This window comes from Malaclemys terrapin, chromosome 4 (assembly GCF_027887155.1).
Source record: "Malaclemys terrapin pileata isolate rMalTer1 chromosome 4, rMalTer1.hap1, whole genome shotgun sequence".
Taxonomy (NCBI): domain Eukaryota; kingdom Metazoa; phylum Chordata; order Testudines; family Emydidae; genus Malaclemys; species Malaclemys terrapin.
The window spans coordinates 43,246,353-43,271,863 of NC_071508.1; the positions used below are offsets into that span (position 1 = coordinate 43,246,353).

At 56.7% G+C, this 25,511-nt stretch overlaps 1 pseudogene; it reads left to right on the forward strand.

Annotated features, from left to right (window-relative positions):
• The first annotated feature begins 16,832 nt into the window (after positions 1 to 16,832).
• On the forward strand, positions 16,833 to 25,049 carry LOC128836117 (RING finger protein 112-like; annotated as a pseudogene).
• Positions 25,050 to 25,511: the final 462 nt, after the last annotated feature.

A 25,511-nucleotide genomic window follows, 5' to 3' on the forward strand; every position in this document is an offset into this window, starting at 1 on the left:
GAGAGGCCAGGATATGTGTTTGGGGGGTCTCACCAGTGCTTCCCAGAGACCCCTCTTCCCATCCTGTGGCAGGTGTAGCCCCAGTTTCCCTAACTCTGACCTTGCTTTGCAGGATCTGCATAGGGTCATACCAGACCTTCTGGATGCCGTGCTGGGGAACCTGCTGGCAAAGACCCCAGACACGGACAAGCTCCACTATATCTTGGAGGTGAGCCCGATGAGGGGGTGGGGGCAATTTGACCTTAACTCTTAGATCCATTTTCCAGTCTGTCCTCCTAGCTGGGCCCCCAGTGGCCATCCTTGGTCAGGGCAGTCAGTGCAATGCAGGGTCAGGCCTTTCCTCCTTGAAGGACAGAGGAAGGAGCTGGGACTTCAAGCCAGAGCTCTGCCTGCTTGTGTTGAGCACTAACCGCTCCCCGGCTGGCTTGGGGAGTGAGAGTCTGAACCCTTCCTGGGAGATCCAGAAGATGGTCCTCAGAGAAGAGCCACAGCCTCATTCCTAGAGAAACAGGAGGGCCCCAGAGAATCAGCCCTTGTCTCTGACGGGCCCCGAGATTCCTGGGGGGATTGTGCTCACACTCAGTCCCTTCACCCAGCCAAGGACTTGAGAGCCAGGGAGGGGGGAGGGGTCTGTCTCCTTCCTGGGGAGCTGTTCAGGAATCAGCAGTTCAGGGAGGATGGGACCAGCCCCGACACCGAGCATTGTCCCAACCTAGAGAAACAGTGACAAGTTGTGACCTGCAGGATACAAGCATCGTCCTGGGGGCAAGAGTCCCCTTCTAAAGCTCTGCGGTCAATGAATCAGATATTCCACCCCCACCGCATGCAATGTCTTAGCCCCCTTGGGATGGGGGGGGCATTAGCACTACACATGCACCCCCCCATCAATCCTGAGCTGCCTCCTTTCCCCACAGCACATTAACTACTGGACCGTGTCCAGGGTGCCACGAGAGAGAGCCAGGGCCATCAGGAGCAGCGCGGCCCTGCTCACGTCCGTCATCTCCCTCCCTGACTTTGACGTAAGTGGCCTCTGAGCCCAGCTTCCTGACTCCAGGCGTAGGGGGGCTGGCTCCAACGGGCTGGAGGATCTGCTGCTGCAGGGGCTGTGGGCTAGGAGTGTTCCTCTTGGCGAGGCAGAGTCAGAGCAGAGAATGAGCCTGGCTTGAGTCAAGTTCTTCTTGTCCTGGTTAAGCGGTGACTCTCGCTTGTAAGGGGAGCATGCTCCAGGTTCTTGCCTTCCTGTCATCCTGGAGAAGCTGGGGAAGCAAATCCTCCTGGAGGGCCCTGCCCACATCCCTGTTCTCCGGGCTCCCTTGGGGGCAGAGAGAACTAAGGATCCAGCTCTAGCTCCTATCCTCTAGCATCTCCTGCAGAGGGGCTGAGGGGAAGGAGAGTCCTGGCCCAGGCAGGGACTGGGAGCTGACAGGAAAATGCTGATGGAGTCCCCTCTCCCTCTCCCTTCCATTAGAACTCAGCTGAATTCCCCAGGATGGGTCACCACGTGGCACAGCTGGCTCTGTTCGTCGGTGACCCAGACGAGGACATCAGCCGGCAGGCCAGGGAGGGGGTTTACCGGCTCTACCAGCTCCTGCTGCACCAGAGGGGTAAGGAACCCGGCTAGACGAGTGAGACTGGGACCCCAGCCAATTTCTCTCCGAGTGACCCCGGCTGGCGGATCAGTCTCTCTCTATCTCTTTCTGTGTTCTCCACCACCCCCGCAGTTCTGTTGGGCTCTGCCCACTGTGCAGCCACCAATGTGATTGGAAGGACACAAGCCCTGCAACCAGAATGACCAATGTGTATGTGTCTCTCTCTTTCCCAGACCTGAACATCCATGAGGTCGAAGACCTTTGGTGCTGAGACTGGCACCAGGACAGCAGGCTCCTCGGCTATAAGAACACCGCCAGGGTGGGGGAGGTAAGGACACTCTGCCAGGGGCTGGCACAGCTCTGCAGGGCAGGTGGCTGCCTCCTGGAGCCATGCGACGGAGTTGCCGTTCTAGGCCAGGATTTGGAGCCTGGTTCGGGGCAATCTGCTGAAGCCTCACATCTGGTTGGTTTCAGGTTTTTGCCAAATTTTTCTCGGAGGGGCAGAGAAGATTCTTCCTGCAGACAGCAGTGCTGGCCATGCACGACCCCTTGCTGCGTGTCAGCCAGGCTGGGCTGCTCCTTACTTACTCCCTCCTGGGGCAAGCCGAGCAGCTGATGGGGAGCAAGGTGAGCAGCTGCATTAGACTCAGGAGATTGGGGCGGGGCCCAGGCCTCATTCCCATCCTCTGGCCATTCTCCGGCCTGGCAGCAAGGCGACTGGTGGGGAATGAGAGTAAGAGCAGGTGCTCCTGGGAAGGGAGATGAATTCACCTCCATGAGCAGGAGGGAGCCAGCTTGTCCCCGGAGCAGCTCCAGCCCAGCTCTTTAGCAAGGCTAATGAATGACAAGCATTGCCTCAGCACGGACTTCTGTTCTTGGGAAGGGCAGCAGAGTCCTCTACGTGCCCTCTGCGAGCCTCTCCTGTCACCCGTGCCACCACCCAGAGTTGTTCCCGTCACTGGCAGCCTGGGAGGCCAAGGACTGAGGGGTGATGGCGACTGACCGGGCAGTTTTGAGGCACATGGACGGGGGAAGCTCGTCCTGCTGCCGGCAGGGCTGGACTCGCTCTAGAGAGAACGGGAGGATTCAGTCAGCAGGGGCTGCTGATCTGCCCCATTCACCAGGGCTGCCATCCTGCGGCTTCAGCCTCAGTGGCTGGGATGACTTGGGGAAAGGTCTCAAGCTCCCCACATCCCACTTCACTGCTGCCAGAATCCCTCCGCCCCCCGCCCCGCTAGAGCCCCCTCCCTGCCCAACCTGGGTGGGGGTGGAGGAGAGGGGTCAGAGAACTTGAGCTGTGGATTGGAGGTGGAACAGCTGTCAGGGGCAGTGGGTGGGAGGTGGCAGGAGCTCCCCCTACAAGGAGGTTGTTGGCACTGGAGGTCCCTTGAAAGGAAAACAAGACTCCATTCTGGGGGTCAGGAGCGGGACTTCATCCCTCAGAGGTGCGCGGGTGCTGGGTGGAATTGCTGCTGGTCCCAGGTGCCCTTAATTCCCCCTGATTCCACGGGGGCATCTGAGTCTCTGACAGCTCCTCGTTCCCTTGCAGCAGGAGGTCGTCACGGCCAAGATAATGAAGCAACTTCACATCATCCGGCACTTGCGCCAAGTGCCGGAGGCGCTGCAGGAATTCTGCCTCCAAGGCCACCAGCAACTCCTGCTCCCTCTAAACGGCGAGTGTAGTGAGACTGAGTGGCCTCCCGCCGAGCAGGAGAGCGAGGGCCCCTCTACACGCCCCTTGGATGGCAGAGCCTATATCGCCCCACCCCCCTTGCCTGTTGGCTGGCCACCAGGGCCTCTGGTAGACTCTGTTGCAACTGAGCGGCCTCCCTCCGAGCGGGAGAGCAAGGGCCCCCCTACACGCCCCTTGGAGGGCAGAGCCTATATCGCCCCGCCCCCCTCGCCATAGGGACCAGGGCGTGGGGTCGGAAATATAAAAGGCCGGCCCTTCACCACAGTTGGGGGATGGCCTGCAACAGAGGAGGACACTTGGCCTGTTCTCCAGAGTCCCCTAACCCTAACCAGACATGGACGAGGACTGGCCCGGAGTACCCGCTGCGGTTTACCCCAAGGAGCCGCAAGAGGCCTGGAGGCCGCAGGTACCAAACCCTGGGGAGGCAGGAAGTAGCCCAGGGGCTGCCCGGGAGCTGCTGGCTGCAGAGCCCGGCGCGGCTCAGTCGGCGTGTTGCGGCTGGATCCCCACCGACGCAGGGGCAACCAATCCTGCCCCTGCCAGCGCCTTGGGCTGGGATGCGGGGGAGGAGGGTGGGACCACGTCCCCCTGCCACCCCACCCCGGGTGGCTGACCCCCTACACGGTGCAAGGAGGCTCTAGCCCAGGACAGGAACTGTTTGTTGGCTGGCCACCGGGGCCCCGCCCAGGCTAGAGCCAGCCCTGTCAAGTCTGTCTGTTTGCTGGCTGCCAGGGTTCCACCCAGGCCAAGGCCCGCCCTTGAAGTCTGGTTGTTTGTGGGGTGCTTGGGCCCCGCCCAGGCCTGAGCCACCCCCGATACAGTGTGTTGAGGGGCTGACCACTTGAGCGACCTCAGCCCAGCAGCGCCGGCTCTACCATTTTTGCTGCCCCAAGCAAAAAAAAAAAAAAATACAACAATGCTCGGACTGCCAAAGTGAGCAAAAAGAAAACCAAAAAAACCCCCAACCACTTGAACTGCTGCCACCCGAACTGCCGAAGCAGAAAAAAACCCAACAGCAACGCTCGGACTGCCGCCGCCCGAACTGCTGAAGTGCAAAAAAAAAAAAAAGGCGCCTGGACTGTGCTGCCCCAAGAATGGACGGAATGCCGCCCCAGGCATGTGCTTCCTCCGCTGGTGCCTGGAGCCGGCCCCGCAGCCCAGGCCGCAGCCTGGTTGCGACAGCTGATCGCTGAGGTGGGGCGGCTGCTCCACCCCCATGCAAGAGGGCTCTAGAGTAGGCCAGAGCTGCTGCAGAGGCTGGTAGCCAATCAGAGAAGGGCCAACTGAGAGCCAATCAGGGCCGAGATTAGAGCCAGCCAATCAGGGCTAAGCTAGGCCCTATATAAAGGCTGCCCAGGCAAGCAGCAGGCAGTATCCTCCAGATCTTCATGAGAGAAGGTCTGTCTTCAGAGCAGGAGACCAGCATCTCTGAAAGAACAGTGCTGGGCGGGCTCAAGGGAGCATACTACAGCTCCGGCCCAAGACCTGCCAGGCTGCGGGCCCTGATAGAAAGGGCCTAGAGGGCCCAGAGGGGAAGTGGCCTAGGGACAGTTGGACAAGGGGAGAGCAGGGAGGCTGCCACTAGAGGATCCGTGGGTGAGGACCCAGGGCAGTTAGTGGGCCTGGGTCCCCCCGTTCCCTCTTGTACTGCACCTGGCCATGTGGTGGCTGAGTCAAACTGCAACCGGCCCTTGAGACAAGGGGCTAGACTTTGGGGGTTTTGGTTGGCCACTGAGGCAGGTGCAAGGACTGTTGCTAACCTGCTTCCCCCATCCCTGCTGGAAGGAGATGAGGATGGATTAGGGGGCACTGCTGGAGGGAAGTGGCCTGAAGAAGGACACTGTCAAGCAGACTAGGCAGATTGTGCCACATGGAGAGACCAAAATGGTGGAGAAAAGAGACTTCTATTGGAGGGCCTGGGTGGCTCGGCTTGCTGAACAGCAGAGGGAGTTGTTCTTGCTGCTGTGGAGGTCGGCACCCAGACCAAACGAGATCCGGCATCGAGGGCGAGAGTCCAGGGCTGGGAACGCTGAATTGCTTCGCCTGTAGGCGACAGGGACACTAAAGGAGGGAGTGTCCCTACTGGGAGGGGGCAGAGAGGCCCCACCCAGAAAAGGCACCCTCTGTGAGAGTAACAGGGGGGCCCCCAGCTTGTTGGGTCTGTGGAGAGCCAGGGCACCTGAAGAGAGAGTGCCCCTACAGGACTCCCAAGGCCCGGGCCAAGCCCAGAAGGAAGGGCTAGGGCCCCAACAAGCAGGAGTAGGGATGTGGCAGGGGGAAAACCCAGAAAGTGCTTCCACTGCCACCAATGGGGACATTTAAAGAGGCACTGCCCCCTGAGGCAGAAAGGGGAAGTGTCTGAGACAAGGGCTCAGTCAGAGACCAGCCACAGAGAAGGGGTGGTGAAGACGGAGGCCCCTAGAAAGAAAGGGGCTGGGGCAGAGAGGCCCCACTGAAATGAGGGAACCCACATAGGAGCCAGGAGGGCCCATGTGGGAACCCAAACAGAAGTAGGAACCCACATAGGACCAAGGCATTCTACAGTGGGAATCTAGACCCTACAGCTGGGAAGCAGCTGGCTCCAGACTTTGGAGAGCCTGCGAGAGGAAAGGGATGCCCTGCAGGCCCCACTACGAAGGAAGCTGGGGTGATAGGGACCCCTTTCCTCCCCTCCCCTGTGAGCATTTTTAAGGGGGAGGGTTTGTGGTGGGATGGCTGCCCCACCCCCATGTGAGAGGGAACTAGAGTAGGCTAGAATGGCTGTGCAAGCCGTCAGCCAATCAGGGAAGGGCCTACTGAGAGCCAATCAGGGCCAAGATTAGAGCCAGCCAATCAGGGCTAGGCTAGGCCCTATATAATGCCTGCCCAGGAGAGCAGCAGGTAGTCTGTCCCAGAATTTCATGGGGGAAGGTCTGTCTCCAGAGCAGGAGACCAGCATCTTGGGCTGGGCAGTACTGCATCTGGCCATCCGGTGGCCGAGACAAATGGTAACCGGCCCTTGAGACAAGGTGCTAGACTTTAGGGGTTGCGGTTGGCCACCGAGGCAGGTGCAAGGACTGTTGCTAACCCCCGCCCCCTGGAATGGGGTGAGGCTGGACTAGTGGGCACTGCTGGAGAGGCAGTGGCCTGCAGGGCAGTGTCAAGCGGTGAGCAACGCGGCTCCAGATGCCAACAGAGGACAAGAGACTGATGGGACGCTGCCAGCAGAGGGCGTTCCCCATGGACTGAGCTAATTCCCAGAGTGACCAGCGGGAGGCGCCATGCTGGTGAGTCCCAACCCCGACAAAACCACCCAGCCCTATTGTGGACCCACTGCTACCCTGCAGACTCTGGTCAGAACCAGACTGGGCCAGCTGGAGTGGCCTCCCTCTGACTGGGAGAGCGAGAAGGGGAAATGGAGCCCCCTGGCACTTACAGAAACTCTCTCCCCTCTCTGTGGAGCAGGGTTCTTCCCTCTGCCCCCCAAATTCCTTCATATGGGGCAGGACCTCTTTCCCTTGCACCCACTCCCCTCCCCCCTTTCCTTGGTCTACCCTCCCCTCATTCCCGCTGCGCCCAGGCAGAGCTCTCCCTGCCCCATATGGTGCAGAAAAGCCCTTGTGTCAGGGCCACAGCCCCACTGGAGCTCGGAAAGCTCCACTTTTGAGGAGGTGGGGGTGGGACAGAGGCTCAGGGCTCCTTCACCTTCTGCCCTTTATTCTCCCCTTGGCCCTTCTATGGGGTCTCTGGGTGTGACAGGAATAGGAGCCTCCTTCCAGCTGTCTTCCAGGCCCTGGGATCTGGCACAGCCTCCCAGACGGGCGCTTCCTGTAGCTGAGCCACGTCAGGGAGCAGTGGGGACAGGTCACCTCGTCCCAGCAATGCCGGCTCTCAAAGAGGCTTAGATGGAAGACCCCAGTCCCTCATGGAGGTAAGAGCCATTTACTTCTTGGGGCGTGTGGGTCTCTTGGGGGAGAAATGGCATCCCTGATGCATAGCCTGCCTGGGAGCTTTCCCTGTCCCTGGATCCCAGCCCTGGTACAGAGTCCTATTTCTCATCCTGATATCCTCATTTTATTCTCAGAGGCTGTGTCCAGGATCCTGGAGACTGTTTCTTGCTACAGGAGGTTTGAGCGGGGAGAGATCACTCACTGTCACAACCCAGGGGTCTCCAACCCGGGACTGCAGGGTTCATAGGAGCAGCCACAGTCCAACCCCCTACCTGGAAGCCTGCTGAAAATTGCTTACCTCGGACCCATGAAGTTCAGCTCCAGTTTGAGGCTCCACTCCTGAGGTCCTATTGGAGGAGTCCCAGGAAAGCTCACTGGCCCCCTGGCCCTGCGTAAGACAGCAGCAGGAACACGAAGCTGACTGAACACCAGGCCTGCTCCCGGTTCTGGACCGTGCGCTGCCTGGTTCTGCTGCCGCTCCCCTGGCTTGATTTCCTGGCATCTGAGTTGTGGTGGTGATAGCAAGTTTGTCTTTTGCTGCTGATCTTCCAGTATCCTGACCTGGCTGACTCTCCACTCCTGTCATGTGAGTGTGGACTCTGGCTCTGACCAGTAGGTCTGGCTGCCCTTGACCCAGCCATGACATTGACTTTGGTACAATTTCTCCATTGCCCCTTTCTGATCTCCAGGAAGATACACCAGTCCCTTGGCTCCCAAAGTCCCAGTTGCCCGCTATTCAAGGGCTGAGGGGTAGTGCTTGTATCGCCCCACCCCAGCTGCTTTTCCTAGGGGAATCTCCCTAGAGCAGAGGAGAAATCTGCTCTTTTCTTAGGATCAGTCCCACCCTGGCCTCAGCTCGGCTACTTTGTTTACCTGGGGTCAGGCACCACTTTTGAAGCCCTTAGCGTGGGGGTGGAGGTGGGAGCAGAGGCTGAAGCTCCAGCAGTTTCCACCAAAGAACACCCCCCCCTGTCTTTCTATGGTCCGGCTAGGGCTCCCTATCCATCCTGGAGCTGAACACCAGATGGGAGCTGATGGATTGTCCTTGGTGGGCCATGTTCTTGTGTGTGATGAGAGGGCCAGGAGCAGATGCACCACGCCTGGCCAGGAACGGGCTAAGCAACCTGTCATGCTAGGTGAGTCAAACCATGGCCACAATACAGACCCCCTGGGCATCCATGGGGACTGAATCTGGGCCCTTCACTACCAAGAGCACAACTCGTTCCAACTTGAGTCATGACGCTGGTGACCCCTGCCAGCCCCTCTGAGGGGGGTCAGTATTATCCCTGTTCGCTGGGGCATAGAGATAGAAAGCAACTGGCTGCAAGGTCACACACGACATCCCTGACAGAGGCAGGAAGGAAGCGTGGGACTGATACCAGTCCAGCTCCAACCACTAGATTCCACCCATTTCCAAAGTCAGAGAACCCAGGAGCCCTGACTCTGACACTAGGCCTTAAATGACAAGACCAACCTCCCTCCCACTCAGGAAGCCATAGAAGGGACCATCTGCTGAGCTCCCCTTGGCAATGCCGCTGTCAGACCATTGCTAGTGGGTGCCAAGTGCCTGAACAGGGAACTGCTTGAGAGCCTCCTAGAGACTCACAGGTGTTTGACTGTGACCCTCAGGGAGCCATGGCAAGAGACTCTCCGGCTCTAACAAAGGGTTTCTGTTCTCCTAGACAGCCCGTGAGGCCAGTTTGCAGAATGTGGAAGAGCCCTTTGGCGAGGCGTTGGAGGATTCACCATGAAGGTGGCAGCAGCAGCAGTGCCTGGGGTCCCCATGGGCCAAGCCTCTACTCCTGCCAATCCAGGCTAATCTCCCGCTGCTCTCAGTGGGGCTTGGCTTTAGCTGCTGGGCCTGTGAGCCTAGACCAGGGGTCTCAAACTCAAATGACCACGAGGGCTGCATGAGGACAAGTTCATTGGCCTGAGGGCCGCATCACTGACACACACCCCCTCGCTGCCCCCAGCCCTGCCCCCAGAGGGGGCAGGAGGGGTGTGGCAGGGACTCAGGGCAGGAGTTGAGGTGCAGGGGGCTCAGGGCAGGGAGTTGGAGGAGTGAGGCAGGGGGTGCAGGGTGCAGTAGGGGGCTCTGGGCAGGGGGGTGGGGTGCAGTGGGGTGAGGGGTGCAGCAGGGGGCTCAGGGTAGGGAGTTAGGGTGCAGAAAGGGTGTGATGTGGCAGGAGGCTGAGGGCAGGGAGTTGGGGTTCAGAAGGGGTGGGGGATGCAGAAGGGGGCTCAGGATAGGAAGTTGGGGTGCAGGATGGATGTAGGATGTGGCTGGAGGCTGAGGGCAGGGGGTTGAGGTGCAGGCAGGGGGCTCAGGGCAGGGAGTTGGAAGGGTGAGATAGGGGGTTGAGGTGCAGGCAGGAGGCTCAGGGCAGGGAGTTGGGGTGTGGGGTGCAGGAGGGAGTGCGAGGTGTGGCAGAGGGTTGGGGTCCAGGCAGGGGGCTCACGGCAGGGGTTTGGGGTGCAGGATAGCATTGGGCTGTGGCCTGGAGGCACTTATCTAGAGAAATAGCCCTGCAGGCTGTGTGTTGGAGACCCCTGGCCTAGACCAAGCACTCAGGTATTTCCATCAGCCTGCTCAATGGCAAATGCAGCCACCCAAAGAAGTGAAGAAGAATGGAAGTGAAAGAGTAAAGCTGGACCATCCGCTGAGCTGCTGCACTCAAGTGAGCAGAGCCGGGGAGAGAAGAGGGAGAACTCAAAGGTGGCTGGCGGCAGTAGGGAGGAGAAGCAGTTTGGGAGCCAGGAGGGGAGAAATAAATAATTAATGACAAATACTGCAGGCTTTCTCTTGTGTGGTGAAGGGTTGAAAAGGGATCTCTTTACTACCAGGCTAAACTTTAAAATAGCTGTGTATGGGGGGGGGGGTCTATAAAGGTAAGAGGTCACTCTAGGGGCTTGAAGTCCCAGATTCTGGGGCTATTGCCTCCTTCTACCAGCTGATCTCAACCCAGCAACTCCGTCAGGTGGTAGCAGTAGTAAGCTCTTGTCCTCCTTTTCCGGATTAGCCACCAGAAAAAGGACACGATACATGTGGCCAAGGAAAGACAGAGGCAGTGTTGCCTGTTAACATGGCTCTTGTGGGGGAGCACGACAGGTTACTTTGGACTAGGGTTACCATTCGTCCGGATTCCCCCGGACATGTCCGGCTTTTTAAGCTAAAAATAGCTTCCGGGGGGAATTTGTAAATGTCTGGACTCCCCTCCCCCCCCCCCCCCCCATGCAGAGCACGCGAGGCTAACAGTACAGCCGGCCGGATGGTGCCACTTACATGGGGCTCCGATACTCAGCCAGAGAGAGCATGTCGTCCTCCTCCCCCCACCCCTGCAGCAGAAATCGCTCCCTCTCTGCATCGCAGATCAGCTCCGGCAGTCTGGAGCTCCTCCCCCACTGCTGCCCAGCGTGCCGGGACGAGCAGCTCATGCAGTTCCTGAGCAAGTTCACCGAGACATTAGGCGAAGGAAGGCCAACAACAAGGGAGCCAGGGGGTCGGAGAAGGGGCAGGGAGGTTTTGGAGGGGGCAGTCAAGAGACGGGGGAGGGGTCGGGAGTTCGGGGGGGCTTTCTGGGGGTGTGGATAAGGTTTTGGGCAGTCAGGGGACGGGTAGGGTCCTGGGGAGCATTGGGGTGGAGTCTTAGGAGGGGGCAGTTAGGGGACAAGAAACAGGGAGGCTTAGATAGGGGGTGGGGTGGGGTTCTGGAGGGCAGTTAGGAGCAGGGGTCCCAGGAGGGGGCAGTCAGGGGACAAGCAGCGGGGGGGAGGTGTTTGGGACTTCTGGAGGGGGGCCTGTCAGGGGGCAGGAGTGGGGAGAGGGATTGGAGCAGTCAGGGGACAGGGAGCAGAGGGGTTTAGATGGGTCAGGAGTTTTGGGGGGGGCTGTCAGGGGGTGGAGAGTGGTTGGATGGGGCGTGGGAGTCCCAGGGGTCTGTCTGGGGGTGTGGATAAGGGTTGGGGCAGTCAGGGTACAGCTAGGGGGTAGAGTCCTAGGGGGCCAGTTAGGATGGGGGGAAGGTCTCGGGAGGGGGCAGTCAGGGGACAAGAGGCAGGGAGGCTTAGGTAGGGGGTGAAGTCCTGGGGGGCAGCTAGGGGCAGGGGTCCCAGGAGGGGGCAGTCAGGGGACAAGAAGTGGGGGGAGGGTTGGAGGTTCTGAGGGGGGAAGTGGGAGGGGCGGGGTGGGGCTAGGGCAGGACAGGGGCGGGGCTCCTCTGTCCTCTTTTTTGCTTGCTGGATTATGGTAACCCTACTTTGGACTAGGTAGGAGCCACATGTCTCCAAACCTGCACCCCCCGAGGCTCCAGAGACTTCGCTCCCAATCCCAGAGCGTCCTCAGAGTCCTAAAGCGCCAGATGGAATCTGGCTTCTCCCCCCACCTCAGCAGTCCAGAAAAAGTTATTTGTAGACATGTTCTGTGTCCTCTCCTGCCACACTCCCCTGTTGGCGACTAATGCAGTCACAGAGTCCAGGCTTGGATATTAGGGAACACTATTTCACTAGAAGGGGGGTGATGCACTGGAAGGGGTTACCTAGGGAGGTGGTGGAATCTCCATCCTTAGAGGTTTTTAAGGTCAGGCCTGACAAAGCCCTGGCTGGGATGATTTAGTTGGTGTTGGTCCTGCTTTGAGCAGGGGGTTGGACTAAATGACCTCCTGAGGTCTGTTCCAACCCTGATATTCTATGATGTCTCTGTCCCTCTTTTATACTCTCTTTCAGTTGCTAGAAAGATTGTTGCTGTGTCATGGGAGTCAGGCAAGCCCATTGGTCAGGCAGTACCCCACTGCCTAAGTGCCCTCTCCAAGGAGTCTCTCAAAGAGTGGATTCTTCCTGATGGGCCATCAACACCTTTCTGGCCCTCCTTTGTTTCTACTGTAAAGCTGTCTGTGGGCGTCTCCCAACCTCACAACATATTTCAGAAACGCACATAGAGCATAACTTCCCATACAATGACAGCACCTCCAATCCAACAGGTTATTAATGTTCAACAGATCCAGACATTTTACATACCACCTCACAAGGCATGCATAATACAAAACATCTCATAATCATATCACAGTTATGAATACTGTGTGCTACTGAGGGATACAGGGTTCGAGTGTCAGTGTATCATGGCCAATGGAGTAAAAGCCCAAAGGAGATGCTCCCCTGGAACAGCCTTTGGTGACAGCAAGGTCCCCACTGAGAACTTCAGTGTGACTCTGCAGCTGTTACCCAGCTGTCCCACCCCAGCATCAGCTGCAACTCAGTGCTTTTTGAGTGGCTTCATGCTGGCTGCATGCCTAGACAGCAGATAAAATCTGCTAAATCTTTTCTTTCCCAGAAAGAGCCATTCCCATGTTTCTTTCGATTTCCACCTGCGTCAGACAGGAAACAAACCCAATGCAGAGTGGAGGGTGTCATGGCCATGATGCACTCTGAGAAAACCCAACAGCATTCACAGCTGGCTTTGTAACTTTTCATTGTCTGATCGCTGCCTTCCTGCCTCCCAGCCTGAGATCCAAAGTGAAGATGTGGGGTGTTGAGAAGTGGCTTGCCATTAGTAGGGTTCAGAGTTAGCACCACATTGAGGTGGACTGAGGCCAGCTTGCTCCTCTCTGATAGCTGTTGTGTGAGGCCCACTACAGACTCAGGCAAAAGTTAGTTTGTTCTGGAACAGCCTTCTAAGAGGAGCAGTGAGGGCAAAAAACCTAACTGGCTTCAAGACTGAGCTTGATAAGTTTATGGAGGGGATGGTATGACGAGACTGCCTACCATGGCATGTAGCCAATCTGTAACTGCTAGCAGCAAAAATCTCCAACAGGCGGTGATGGGACACTAGATGGGGAAGGCTCTGAGTTATTATAGAGAATTCTTTCTCAAGAGTCTGGCTGGTGGGTCTCCCCCACAAGCTCAGGGTCTATCTGATCGCCATATCTGGGACTAGGAAGGAATTTCCCCCAGGTCAGATTGGCAGAGACCTGAGGGGAGGGGTCGCCTTCCTCTGCAGCACGTGGCACAGGTCACTTGCAGGTTTAAACTAGTGTCAATGGTGGATTCTCTGTAACTTGAAGTCCTTAAACCACAACTGGAGGACTTCAGTAACTCAGCCAGAGGTTAGGGGTCTATTACAGCAGTAGGTGGTGAGGTTCTGTGGCCTTCAATGTACAGGAGGTCAGACTAGATGACCTTCTGACCTTAAAGTCTATGAGTCTTATTGAGTGGTTCACACTTAATGTAAAGAACCAAAACCTGGGAAATACCAGACAGGGGACCATCAAACAGGAGTAAAAAGCCTCAGCAAAGAGCTCCAGGATACATAGCAGGGCTCATGTGGCAGTGAGTTCCAAAGAGAAAGGACCCATTCATAAGATCACATTATCTGAAGAAGCCACCCCAGAGACAGCTGCATCTCAGCGCTGGGCGAGCCATCCCCATGTAGTGTTGCTGTGCTGCTGTTCCTCAGCTGTTCCACCCCAGAGGTGACTGCATCTCAGTCCCAGGTGACCATTACCCAGCAGTGGAAAGCGTTCAATATTTGCTAAGGGTTTTTGTTTTCAGTTCTAAGAAATACCTCATTTCTGAGAAGAGGCAGTTGGGATGTCATTTCTGGACGGAGAGACAATGGTAACATCCAGAAATTCACAAGGGGGTGTATCTCTGGCCAAACTGTCCCCCTCCTTCTCCCCCCCCCCTCCCCCCACAAGGTGGTCACAGTTCCTGGCACTTTCAGTGCTCTTTAAAGCACATGCACTTCCAGACCCTGCTGCTCCGAAGAGCCCGTGGGGGGATCTGGGGAATGAAGATTCTCTGCACCCTCCAGTCTGTCACTTGCTTTTCCAGCCTGGCCCCACCTCTCCGGGCCCCTCTGTGCTCCCCTCCCACACACACACTGCCTCCCACCCCCTCGCACTACAATGTGAGAGCAGGGCTGCCCCACCCACCTTCAAACCCCCGCCAGCTGGGCTGCTGGAAGGATAAGACACACGGAGTTACGCTTTTGTTTCTCAGACAAAATTTTGCCTGCACGGAGAGAAGCGGAGATTTGGCCGGCTAAGAGCAGGGGGCGGAGCGGGGAGGGCATGTGGAGAGTTTTTGCCCCAATCTAGTCCATCCCCCCCAAGGAGCAGGATTGTCCCCCCTACTCTATCCCCCCCGCCAAGGGGCAGGATCGTCCCCTCTGCTCTATTCCCCCAGGTTGCAGGATTGTCCCCCGCAGTCTATCCCCCACCCATGGGGCAGGATCATCCCTGTTTGTTCCCCATGTTTCACCCTCCCTAACTGTGCTAGGGCCTTGCCAAGTCACATGAGAAGTCTTGGCTCTCTGTGGGTGGAAATTCCCAGCAGCTGGGGGTGGGGGTGCAGGACAGGGGCAGTTCGGCCCTTGCCCTCTGTCCAGCAGAAAGATAGGGTCAGACAGCGGCTAATCTACCCCCAACGCTGGGTCTGGCTCATGGCGTGATTTGAAACACTGTCAAACTCTCACCAGTTCAACCAGCTAAAACCCGGGCAAACCCCTGCGCCTGTGGAATCCCCTAGAACAGTGGCTTGTCTTGCGTTAGCCGCGATCAGGACATTTACAGGCACAAGCTAATCTATGGAAGGAGAGCCGGCCCCTCAGATGTTCACTCCCCCCACACACACACAGACAAAAACAAGGGGTTCTATATATTTGCTTGCTGGTCTTTGGAGCCGCTTTTCCAGCCCTTGCCACTGGAGGGAGAGGCTGGAAAAGGGGCTCCAAAGACCAGCAAGCAAATATATAGAACCCTTCTTTTTTATTGGGGGGGTGAACATCTAGGGGGCTAGCTCTTTCTGTGGGTTAGTTTGTGCCTGTGATGCGCACTGCTTTGCCTTATCACAGCGCAGCAATCCCATGCCTCCAGCAGCTGGGGATTGCAAGAAAACCCCAACTGCCCTGTGAATCTGGCAACTTTTCAGTGGATGAAATCCTGATAGATTATGTCCAAAGAGGGAGGGAAACAAAATTCCCATTTTCTATCTTGATGGGGGGGGGGCCACTTAGGATGAAAAAACGAATTGGGCTGGCCCTGGTGCTTGCTCAGGAGACATCACTGATGGTAGGACAGATAGAGCCGGTCCCCTTTGGGGCCCATCGGTGGCTGGGAGGGATTCCAGGGTGGGAAACTGGGGAGTCTCCAGCAGAAAAAGAGGAGACTTTGGTGATCCGGGACCAGAGCCCAGTGTTAGGGGAGTGGGGTTGGGCCAGGGCATGTTCTTTCCCTTTTCTGTGCCTCAGTTTCCCCCACCCAATGCCCAGGGCTCTGTGGGGGTGAGAGGGTGAATTTGCTCTCACACCAGCTGGAGAAAAGCTCGGCCAGTCAGCACCCAGCTCACTGCATGATGGGAAGGAAGCTATTTCCTTGTTAGGCCCTGAGCGTGGCCTTTCCTAAGGCCGAGCTCGGTGCCTCCCGGACTCGGGCTCCAGGAGCCCCTGTGTCTCCCCAGCTGCCCTCGGCAGCGAGTCGGACTGAGATCAAACTCCTCTCAGAGGCTTGTGCCCCTGCCAGGCGTGGCACTGCCAGTGATTAGCCGCTGGCACATGGCGTCAGCCAGGCCATAGGCAGCAGAGAAAAGTCCAGTGTCACCAACAGCCCCAGCGCTAGGGTAGGCTGGGCACAAGCCAACAACACGCGCTGTGATACAGCCAAAGAGCGTCGGCCATGCTCCCAGCCCAGTGGGGGGTGGGGGGGTGGGTGTCTCTCCAGGGACGCAGAGACGCTGACAGAGTGTAGGGGGCCATGGGGGATAATCAGCTGGACAAGAGCCCCCGTGTGACAGTGTGGCCAAAGGCACTAAGGATGCCCAAACAGGGGAATTGCGCGTAGGAGCAGAGAGGTCAGTTTACCTCTGGATTTGGCACTGGTGCGACCGCTGCTGGGGTCCTGTGTCCAGTTCTGGAGCAGTCCAAGAAGGATGTGAATATATTGGAGAGGGGGCAGAGGGGGGCCAAGCGAATGGTTAAAGGATTACAAAACGTGGCCTGGAGTGATAGACCCCAGGAGCTCAAGCTATTTAGCTTAGCAAAGAGAAGCTCCCACCTCCCGGGGTGACTTGACTCCAGTCTAGAAGCACCTACGCGGGGATCAAATATTTAATAATGGGCTCTTCAGGCTAGCAGAGAAAGCTCTAACGTGACCACATGGCTGGAAGTTGAAGCTGGACACATTCAGCCTGGAAAGAAGATATCCGTGTTTACCAGGGAGGGGAATTAACCATGGGAACAAGGTACCAAGGACTGCGGTGGATTCTCCCTCGAGGTGGGATGTGTTTCTAGGAGATCTGCTCTCGTTCAAACAGGAATTAACTGGGGGCAGTTCTCTGGCCTATTATCCAGGAGCTCAGCCTTGGTCCCTCCTGGCCTGGGAATCTACCAATCTCCGCCATGACTTCTTGGAATCCACCTTCTCGCTCTGGTGCTGCCCGGTGGACAGGGACACAAAGTGGACAGGTAAACTGAGTCACACAGCTTGTTCACAGAAATATTCCCATGTTCTCTCACTCCTCCCCAGACTCCTGCTGCCAGGAAGGGGCACACCTGGGCTAGAGATCAGCCATCCTCCAGCAGAGCCCTACTGCTCAGGGTGCCAGGTCCTGCCACTCAGTGGGTCTAGAGAGATGGATCAACTCCAGGAGGACGTCACCTGCTCCATCTGCCTGGATGTCTTGGACGACCCCGTCTCCATCGAGTGCAGCCACAACTTCTGCCAGGGGTGCCTCGTGGCTCACTGGCGCGGGGTCTCGGCCCAGGGCTACCAGTGCCCCGAGTACCGGACTCCCTGCTCCAGGGACAGGATGACCCTAGACACGCAGCTGAGAGCCCTGGTGAAGAAAATCACAGAGCCCCTGCGGGAAGAGATGGAGCTGGTGAGACCAGACAGGCTGAATCAGGGGAAAGGGGCGCAGGCTCTCACAGGCCCCAGGGCGGGGACTGACTGGATCACGGAGTGGGGAATGGGACACAGGGCCTTTCCTCTCTAGGGGGCGCAACCTCTGATTTGGAGGGCAGGGGACTGGATGGCTCACGGGGGGTGGAAATGGCTCAAGAGGATCTGATCTGAGGGGCAGGGACTAGTTGGTTCAGGGGATGGGAATGGGGCACGGGGCTCTCATCCAGAAGCAGGGACTGGCTGGCTCTGGGATGGGGTCCGAACTCTGACCCTGCTCTGTCCCTGCAGCAGGGGCCGGGGGCTCAGCCAGAGCCGGGGCACCCGGTGTAGCTGGTTCGTCTGGATGACAAAGGCAGCCTGATCCTGTACGAGGAGGCCCTGAGCCTCTGCCTGGAGCAGGGTGGGGTGGGGGACGCCCCCGTCTGCCTGGTGTCCATCATCGGGGAGCAGCGCCGGGAAAAAATCCTTCCTGATGAACTGCCTGCTGCGCCGGCTCCAGAGCCCGGTGAGTGGGGACAGGAGCCCCAGCTATGGCCCCATTGCCTGAACCAGAGATCCCACCCACCCCAGCCAGGGCCCTGCCCCTTGCAACACAAACCCCACCCACCTCGGCAAGGGCCCCCTCCCCCTCCACGTCTGGCCATGCCCCCTACAGCAAAGGTCCCCTCTCCCCAGGCAGGGCCCTCCGGCTGTACCAGGCCCAGGGCAGAGCAACTGAGGCCCCACCCTCCAGCCATGGCCCCTCCCCGTGCACCAAAGGCCCCACCCTCTGGTCGTGGCCCCTCCCCCTGCAGCACAGGCTCCAGCCATGGCCCCTCCCCATGTACCACTGGTCCCATCCTCCAGCTGTAACCCCACCTCCAGACCCTTAGAACTCCACCTCCTCCCCAGTGTCCCACCACCCTGCCCCCTGAGAATGCTAGACCCAATCCCCGTTCCCTTCTGACCTTGCCCTGGTCACCCCCTACAGGAGGCTGTGGATGCATCATGGATGGGCTGAGAGGACGATGCCCTGGGGGGGGTTGAGTGTCGCAATGGGACAGCGACCGTGACCAGGGGCGTGTGGATGTGGGACCAGCCCCTCTGGGTCCAGGCCCAGGGGAGGAGGGTGAGTGGGGCAGGGAAGCAGGCAGGGGAATGGGGGATGGGGCAGTAGGGGAGGGGAAAGAGAGTGGTGTGGGGGGAAGATTCTAAGGGGAGCAGGGGGCTGGAGTAGTGGGGAGGTGGGAGGGGAATGGGGGAGTCTGGAGGGGGTAAAGTCCTGTGCAGGGGGACAGGAGGGGCTGGAGGAGGGGGGAAAGAAATGGGCAGATGGGGATAAGGTCCCAGCCCTGTAGTTCCCTACAGACACACTGAGATGGAGTTGGGGGTGGGGGGTGTTCACAGCTTGAACCTCCTCCCCCAGGGCCTGTCTCCAGCCAGAGTGCCCAGGGCCGGCCCCAGGGAGCCGGGTAGCGGAGGAGCCAGGGCTGGGCAGGGGCGAAGGTGGCGTCAGTGCAGGGCACTCGTCGCTGTGGCTGGTGGATCTGTCCGTGTGTCTGTCCCTGCAGGTGGCCGTGTTCCTGGTGGACACCGAGGGCTCCCTGGACCTGCAGCGCCGTATGGAGACCAGCATCAAGCTCTCCGTGTTGGGCATATTGCTCAGCTCCTACTGGGTGGGGGAGCCATGCTGCGGGGGTCGGGACTGAGGGCTCTGCAGGGGGTGCCATGCTGTGGGGAGCGGGGTGAGGGGACCAGCAGGGGGGCTGTGCTGCGGTGGGGTGAGGTGTGGGGTTGGCAGGGAGGCTCACCTTTTCTTATTATTATTTTCCAGATCTTTAACATTTCCAGTACGTTTAAGCAGACGGAGGCAGATTATTTGGAGGTGGGTGGGGCAGAGGATACACACAACTCTACTGACACGGACCTGCCAGCCAGGTCTCTGCTGGGGGGACCCAAGACCCTGGGTGATGTAGGGATTGGAGGGGGGCAGTCTAGAGGCTGTTATTGATGTTTAGAAAGTCCCAGAGATCTTGCCCCAGGCTGGGATTCGAGCAATGAGTCTGAACAGTAATACGTGAGCAGTAATTAATCAAATATTAGTGACTGTCATATTTCTGGTTCTTTATCATTACCTGGTGGCTATTTGTCATTAACCGATTAGCTCTGGTTCTCACTGCTGAGTGCTGGACCTGCTGGGGGACTGGTGGAGAAGAGACTTTTGTGTCCCAGTTCACTCCCCTAAGTGATCTGAAATGCTCCTGCAGACTCAGGTCTCCGGGAGGGTCAGGTAGCCTTGTGGTAGCTTTGGTGACCCAGAGCTGAGGTGGGTGGAACCAGGGCTGACGAGGGGGAGGGAACCGGTACAAATTACCGGGACCTGGCGGTCCGAAAGGGGGCCTGGGGCCCAGCGATCCGGAAGGGGGTTTGGAGTCCTGTGACAATGCGGTTCTGGCGGAACCCAACTGAGAGTGCCAACTCAGGACAAATTGCTAAAACAGGGCAGTTACAGCCCAAGGCTGGGGTTTTTCCACCTCTAAGGCAAACCAAACCAGCCAGACTAGGAGGACTTCGGTCTCATCCCACTGGCTAACTGCAAGTCTCACAAGCAATCTCCTTAGACACTCCAGTTTCATAGTATTACCACCAGTGCCACACGTTATGGGGACAAATGGTTATGAAAATCAATACCCCAGTAAAAGAAAAAGGTTCTCCTGATCCCAAAGGACCAAGCCCCAGACCCAGGTCAATATACAAGTCAGATCTTACCCACAAATCACGCTGCTGCCAATCCTTTAGAATCTAAAATCTAAAGGTTTATTCATAAAAGGAAAAAGATAGAGATGAGAGTTAGAATTGGTTAAATGGAAGCAATTACATACAGTAATGGCAAAGTTCTTGGTTCCGGCTTGCAGCAGCGGTGGAATAAACTGCAGGTTCAAATCAAGTCTCTGGAATACATCCCCAGCTGGGATGGGTCATTCAGTCCTTTGTTCAGAGCTTCAATTTGTAGCAAAGTTCCTCCAGAGGTAAGAAGCAGGATTGAAGACAAGATGGAGATGAGGCATCAGCCTTATATAGTCTTTTCCAGGACCTTGGTTGCAACAATGATCTATACGGTCCCAGTTTATGTCAATAATGTCACAAGCCCAACAAGCCCAGCTCCCCCCCCCCCATCGGCCCTGTTTAGCCGGTCCACCCTTGCTGGGGGGCCCGAACCCGCTCTCGGTGGCCCTGGCACCATGCCACCATGGAGCAAGGGGTAGCCCGGGTACAGGTGCCCCCAGAAATCAGCATTTCTCACAGAACGTGCCCAGCCAGAATGTTGTGCTCAGCCAAGCCAGGGCCAGCAGAGTTAAGGGAAATGCCCACCCAACCGTACCTCGGCCTTCTTGGGCTGGCGCTCCAATATACCTGTGGCACCCAGCCCTGCTCTCTGCCTGTGCCCCATATGGGGCAGGAGCCACCTGCACATGCCCTGCACCCAGACACTGAGTCTGGATGGGCAGGAGCCAGCCCTGGGCACCCTGCATCGCTCTGCGTTAGTTAAGGGTTTGTGATGGGAAAAATGTTCCATTGGAATCTTCCCAACCAGCCCTAACCCTAAACCTATGTCCCAGCCCCCAGCCCCACCTCTGTGTGTGCTTCATTCCCCCTCCCCCCATGCCAGGGGTCTATGTGCCCCCAATTCTCCCTGATCAGCCCCCAGAAGTCCCTACTACCTTCCTTGCCCAGAGTGATTGGCTCATTGGCTGCTGATGCTACTCACCAGATCTAAATGGAAATTGGGCTTTCCCGTTTTCCAATTTCCCCTGCCCCCAAGTCAGTAGCGTTCTTTTAACTGTTGCCCAGCGTGTCCCCTGAAATTTGGGAATTGATCAGATATGGTCTCAAAAAGTGATCACGATACAGACAGACAAAGAGAAATGCCATCCGGTTGTCTTTTAGGCCTTTTACTTCACTTAGCCAATTAACTAACTTGTATAATTGGTTATTTTATATTCATTAATAGCTGCCAGTTATTGATTATTTGTGAGTCACTACTGGCTATTAGCTGTTTGTTATTTCGTACCCACCATTAGTTGTCAGTTGATTTCATAGTGACCATGTGGGGAGATGGAAAATAAAAGTTTTGTTGAAAAATGGAAAGCTGACAAAATCAGAATGTTTTCATGCCAATTTCCACTTTCAAAGAACAGCCAAATGTTAGCATTTCTTGGGTTTCTCTCTGCACGTTTTTGGGTTCCACTCATTGTTTCTCAGGTTTCGATCTATGATTTTCAGCCTTTGGTTTTCAGTTCTCGTTCATTGTATTTTGCTCCATGCTTGTCAGTTTTGTGGCTTTAGTTATCACCACTCCCATGTCATTTATTGGGTTTCATTCTTTGATTGTCAGATTTTGATCTCACTGGTTTGAGGGGAGCGGTTCATTATTGGTTTTCTGCTTTTTGTTTATTGGTTACAAGATTTCAGTGTTTGTTTACAGAGCTTCATTTATTAGTGTCTCTCTACTGATTACCGGCTTTTAATTTTTCTTTATATATTTGGAGTGTTTAAACTTTTTTTTCATTTCTGCTGTTCACTTATTGCTTCTTTTCACTATTGGTTTCTGTCTTTGACTATTCATTTTCTAACTTTGACTTGGTTTTGTGACCTTGATCTGGTTTTCATACTTCAATTATTGGTTTTCTGTTGGCTCTTGGTTTTCTGATTTTCATTACTACTTTTCTGGCTTTGATGATTGGACTTCTGCATTCAGTTATTGCTTTTCTGATATTGATTACTGGTTTTCTGTCTTTCACTTTGGGGTACAGTATTTTGACTTTGATATCTGGTTTTCTGACTTGCATTGCTGGTTTTGACTCTCTGACCATTGGTTTTCTTATTTCAAATACTTATTTTTTATTGTTGGCTTTCAGACGTTAATTCCCGATAACTTGCTTTGATTACTGTTTTTCTGACTTGGATAAATGCTGGTTTTCTATTTTTGACCATTGGTTTTCTGGCATTAATTATTAGTGTGTTGATTTTGTTAAATGATTGTGTGATTTATTTCACCGCTTTTCTGGTTTCAGTCATTGGTTTTCTGATTCCAATGACTAGTTTTCTTCTTTTCATTATTTCTTTTTGGTCTCCAATTGTTGGCTTGATGAGTTTGATTTTTGGCTTTCTGTGTCTTCTGTGACTGCTTTTCTAGAACCAACTAGTGGGTTTTCTGAATTCAGTTATTGCTTTTATATCTTTGATTACTGGTGTTGAGTTATTGTTGTTTGAAATTCTGTTTTCTCTCTTCATTTTGTCAATTTTTCTCTCTTGAATGATCAGTTTCCACTGAATGTTGTCTGGGATCCCTTTAGTTTCAGTGGCATTTATTTCACTTGTTTATTTTGCATTGCCAATCTTGATTGGTCACATGTTGCCTTCTCTCTCTTTCGCTCTCTCTCTCTCTCTCTTTCTGCATCTCAGATGTTCATTCAGGTTGCGAAGGAGGTTGGAGGGACCTGCAATCTGGCCCCAATCCAGGTGGGTCCTTGTTTCCCATCACCCCCCATATGAGGATATAATGCTTGTTCCACCACCCGCCAGTCCTGTTATCCCACCTGATTCTTACTATTCCTATTTACTGTCTCTATTGCAAGAGCACCTCAGAGCCCCCGTCCTAGACCCAGACCCCATTGTGCCAGGTGCTTGACAAACCCCAAAGAAACAGCCAGTCCATTGTTCTCCCTCCACGCCCACGTCATGCCCAGGGTCTCAGTGTCCATGGCTGGGTTGGACAACAGTCTCCAGCTCTGGTCTCCTCTCTGTGCCCCCAGCCCCAGTGTGACCCTTCTCCTATGCTCTCTGTTGCAGCGCCTGGACCTGTTGGTGCGAGATTGGCAGCTCTCTGGAGCCTAAGGCGCGGACGCGGGGCAGGAGTATCTTGGAGAAATCACACAGGTAATGATCAGATACCATGTGTGTTCATGGAAACAGCAAACTTTGGGGCGGAGCTGAACGTTTCCACAGCAGGTCTGATTCCCTGCTGACGGCCACAAATGTTGCTTTGACTCCCGCAGGACCTGGAGGTCTCTGCTGAGCAGCCCCTGGTGTTGGAAGCCCTGAGGGTGAGCGGCACCCGGTGCTACCTGTTGCCCCACCCTGGCACTCAGTTCACCAGGAGCAGGGCAGGGACGCCAGATGGTAAGAGACCCTCATCTTCTCCCCTCTCACCCCCTGCTCTGCTCCCCCAGTCCCCACCCCCTCCTGCACCGCCCCCACCCTCTTCCCTGCCCCCATCCCCACCCTCTCTCCTCTGCTGCCCCTTTCTTCCCCTCTTGCGCTTCCCCCACCCCAAAATCCCAGTGCCCAGCTCACCCCCCTTGACTTAGAATTGACTCTACTGCCCACTGCACAGGGGCACTCGCTGGGTCACAGCATCCGTGTGGGAGGGGAGAGGGACATGGGGGGAGTCACTGCTGGGGTCCTGGTCTGCTAGGGGAACGCTGCTGGTGTCCCCCTTTTGGGTCTTCATGGGTCCCCTGGCACCACCCAGTGGAGACTGCTGTCTCCCCACTGCGGCCTCTCCTTGCCCCTTCATGCCTCTCCCCCATTTTCCCCCAGGCAGTGGGGTGGGGGGTGTTAAGCAGCTGTTGCCCAGAGATGGAATCTCATTTCCTGTGGCACAAACTAGCCCACCCAATCGCATTTAACATGTGTCCTACCCTGGACACCTGGATCCCTCCCGGATGCCTGGGTCCTTTTCCCCTCTGCAGACATGGACGAGGATTTACGGCAGTGCCTGTGTGAGTATGTCACCAGTGTGGTGCACTCAGCAGGGACACACGTCCGGACGGACCGAGCCGGGCAGGTGCTGACGGGGGCTCAGCTGGCTGCCAGGATCAAGGTGGGAGAGTGGGGGCTGTTAAAGGGGGCGGGGGCTGGATGGGAGACAGCAAAATGGGCCGCAAGGCGGGGACAGGGATTCAATACGGGGTGCCATTCTGCAGGGAGCGGGGCAGGGTGCTCAGTAGGGGGCGCTGGGCTGCAGGGAGCGGGAAGGGGCTCAGCGGGGGGGAAAGGGGCTGAGCTGTCCCTGATCCCAGTTCCCCCGGGCGTTATTCCCTGCAGGGTGTCTCCCGATATTGGAAGACCCAATGCTATGACTTCTCCTCACCTATGAAGGTACCAGGTCACCCCTCCCTCCGCCTCTCTCTTTCCAGCCTGGATTGGGGGGGGGGGGAGGGGCTGGTTCTATTGACCCCCAACCCCAGGTCCTCCTGACATTGGCCAATCACACTAGCCCAGAAGGGGGCACCACAACAGCTCCACCAAATGTCCTGATCGAGGACTCCTAGCACCCAAGAGATAAGGGGACCTGCAGGAAGCCCTGCCAGAGAACCAGCCCCTCCACTGGGGTGGCAGCAACGTGGTCATGGCTGTGGGGTCGAGGTGCTGCCCTCTGGCTCTATTGAAATGTGGGGGGTTGGGGACCAGTTCGGAGGTGATAGCGAGGAGCAGGTCCCGTATGAATGTGGGGAAGGTGGTGACTGTGGGGGGGCTCCCAGTTCAGAGATGGGCCCATCCCATCCGCACCCCCAACCCCGTTCCCTCTCCCCATACAGATGGCTGAGGCGTTTGCAGTGATGAGACAGGAGTTAAACAGGAGAGCAGGAGAAGCCACCAGGAGGGAATATGACCAATTTGTGCAGGAGCTGGTGAGTGCAGAGGGGCTGCGGATCAGGAGTGAGGGGCACCAGCATCCCTGGGGGAGGCAAGGCTGACGTAGCAGGGGGCTGTGGATTGGGAGTGAGGGGGCTGCGGGTGTGTGAGGAGGCGGCGCCCCCTGTGTCTGGGTAACGCTAGTGCTCATCCCTAATGGCCGATCACTCCCCCATCCTGGCAGGACCGTGACCACCAGAGCACGAGCAGCTGCCTGAGGGTGAAGCCCCTGGAGATGCAGCGACGCCTGGAGGGGAAACGCTAGGAGCTGCTGGAGCGCTGCCGGGGGGAGCTGCGGGGCGAGGACCCCCAGAAACAGGCGGCCCTGGAGGAGCTGAAGAAGGAGCTGGACAAGCAGATGGCGGAGTTCCTGCCGCGATATGAACAGCGCTTTAAAGTGAAGAAGGCCGAGTGGTTGGGCCTGTACATTGGGCGGGGGGAGGGGGGTTCTGGCAGTGGTGGGTGAGGATATCGGAGTAGGCATCAGGGCGGGTGCAGCTCTAGTAGGGCTGGAGGAAGCAGTGGCCATTGGGATTGGGGCCGGGGTCTTTGGCCTGATTGGGGGGGTTGGGCACTGGCTGCGGGCCTGGTTTGGACAGAAGATGGCCCAGAACAAGACAGGCACCAACACCCCAGGTCAGGGGAATGAGCAGGAGAGGAGGGCAGGATGTTCAGATTAGGAGCCCCTGCTGCGGGGGGCAGATAGCGGGAAGGAACCATCACACCT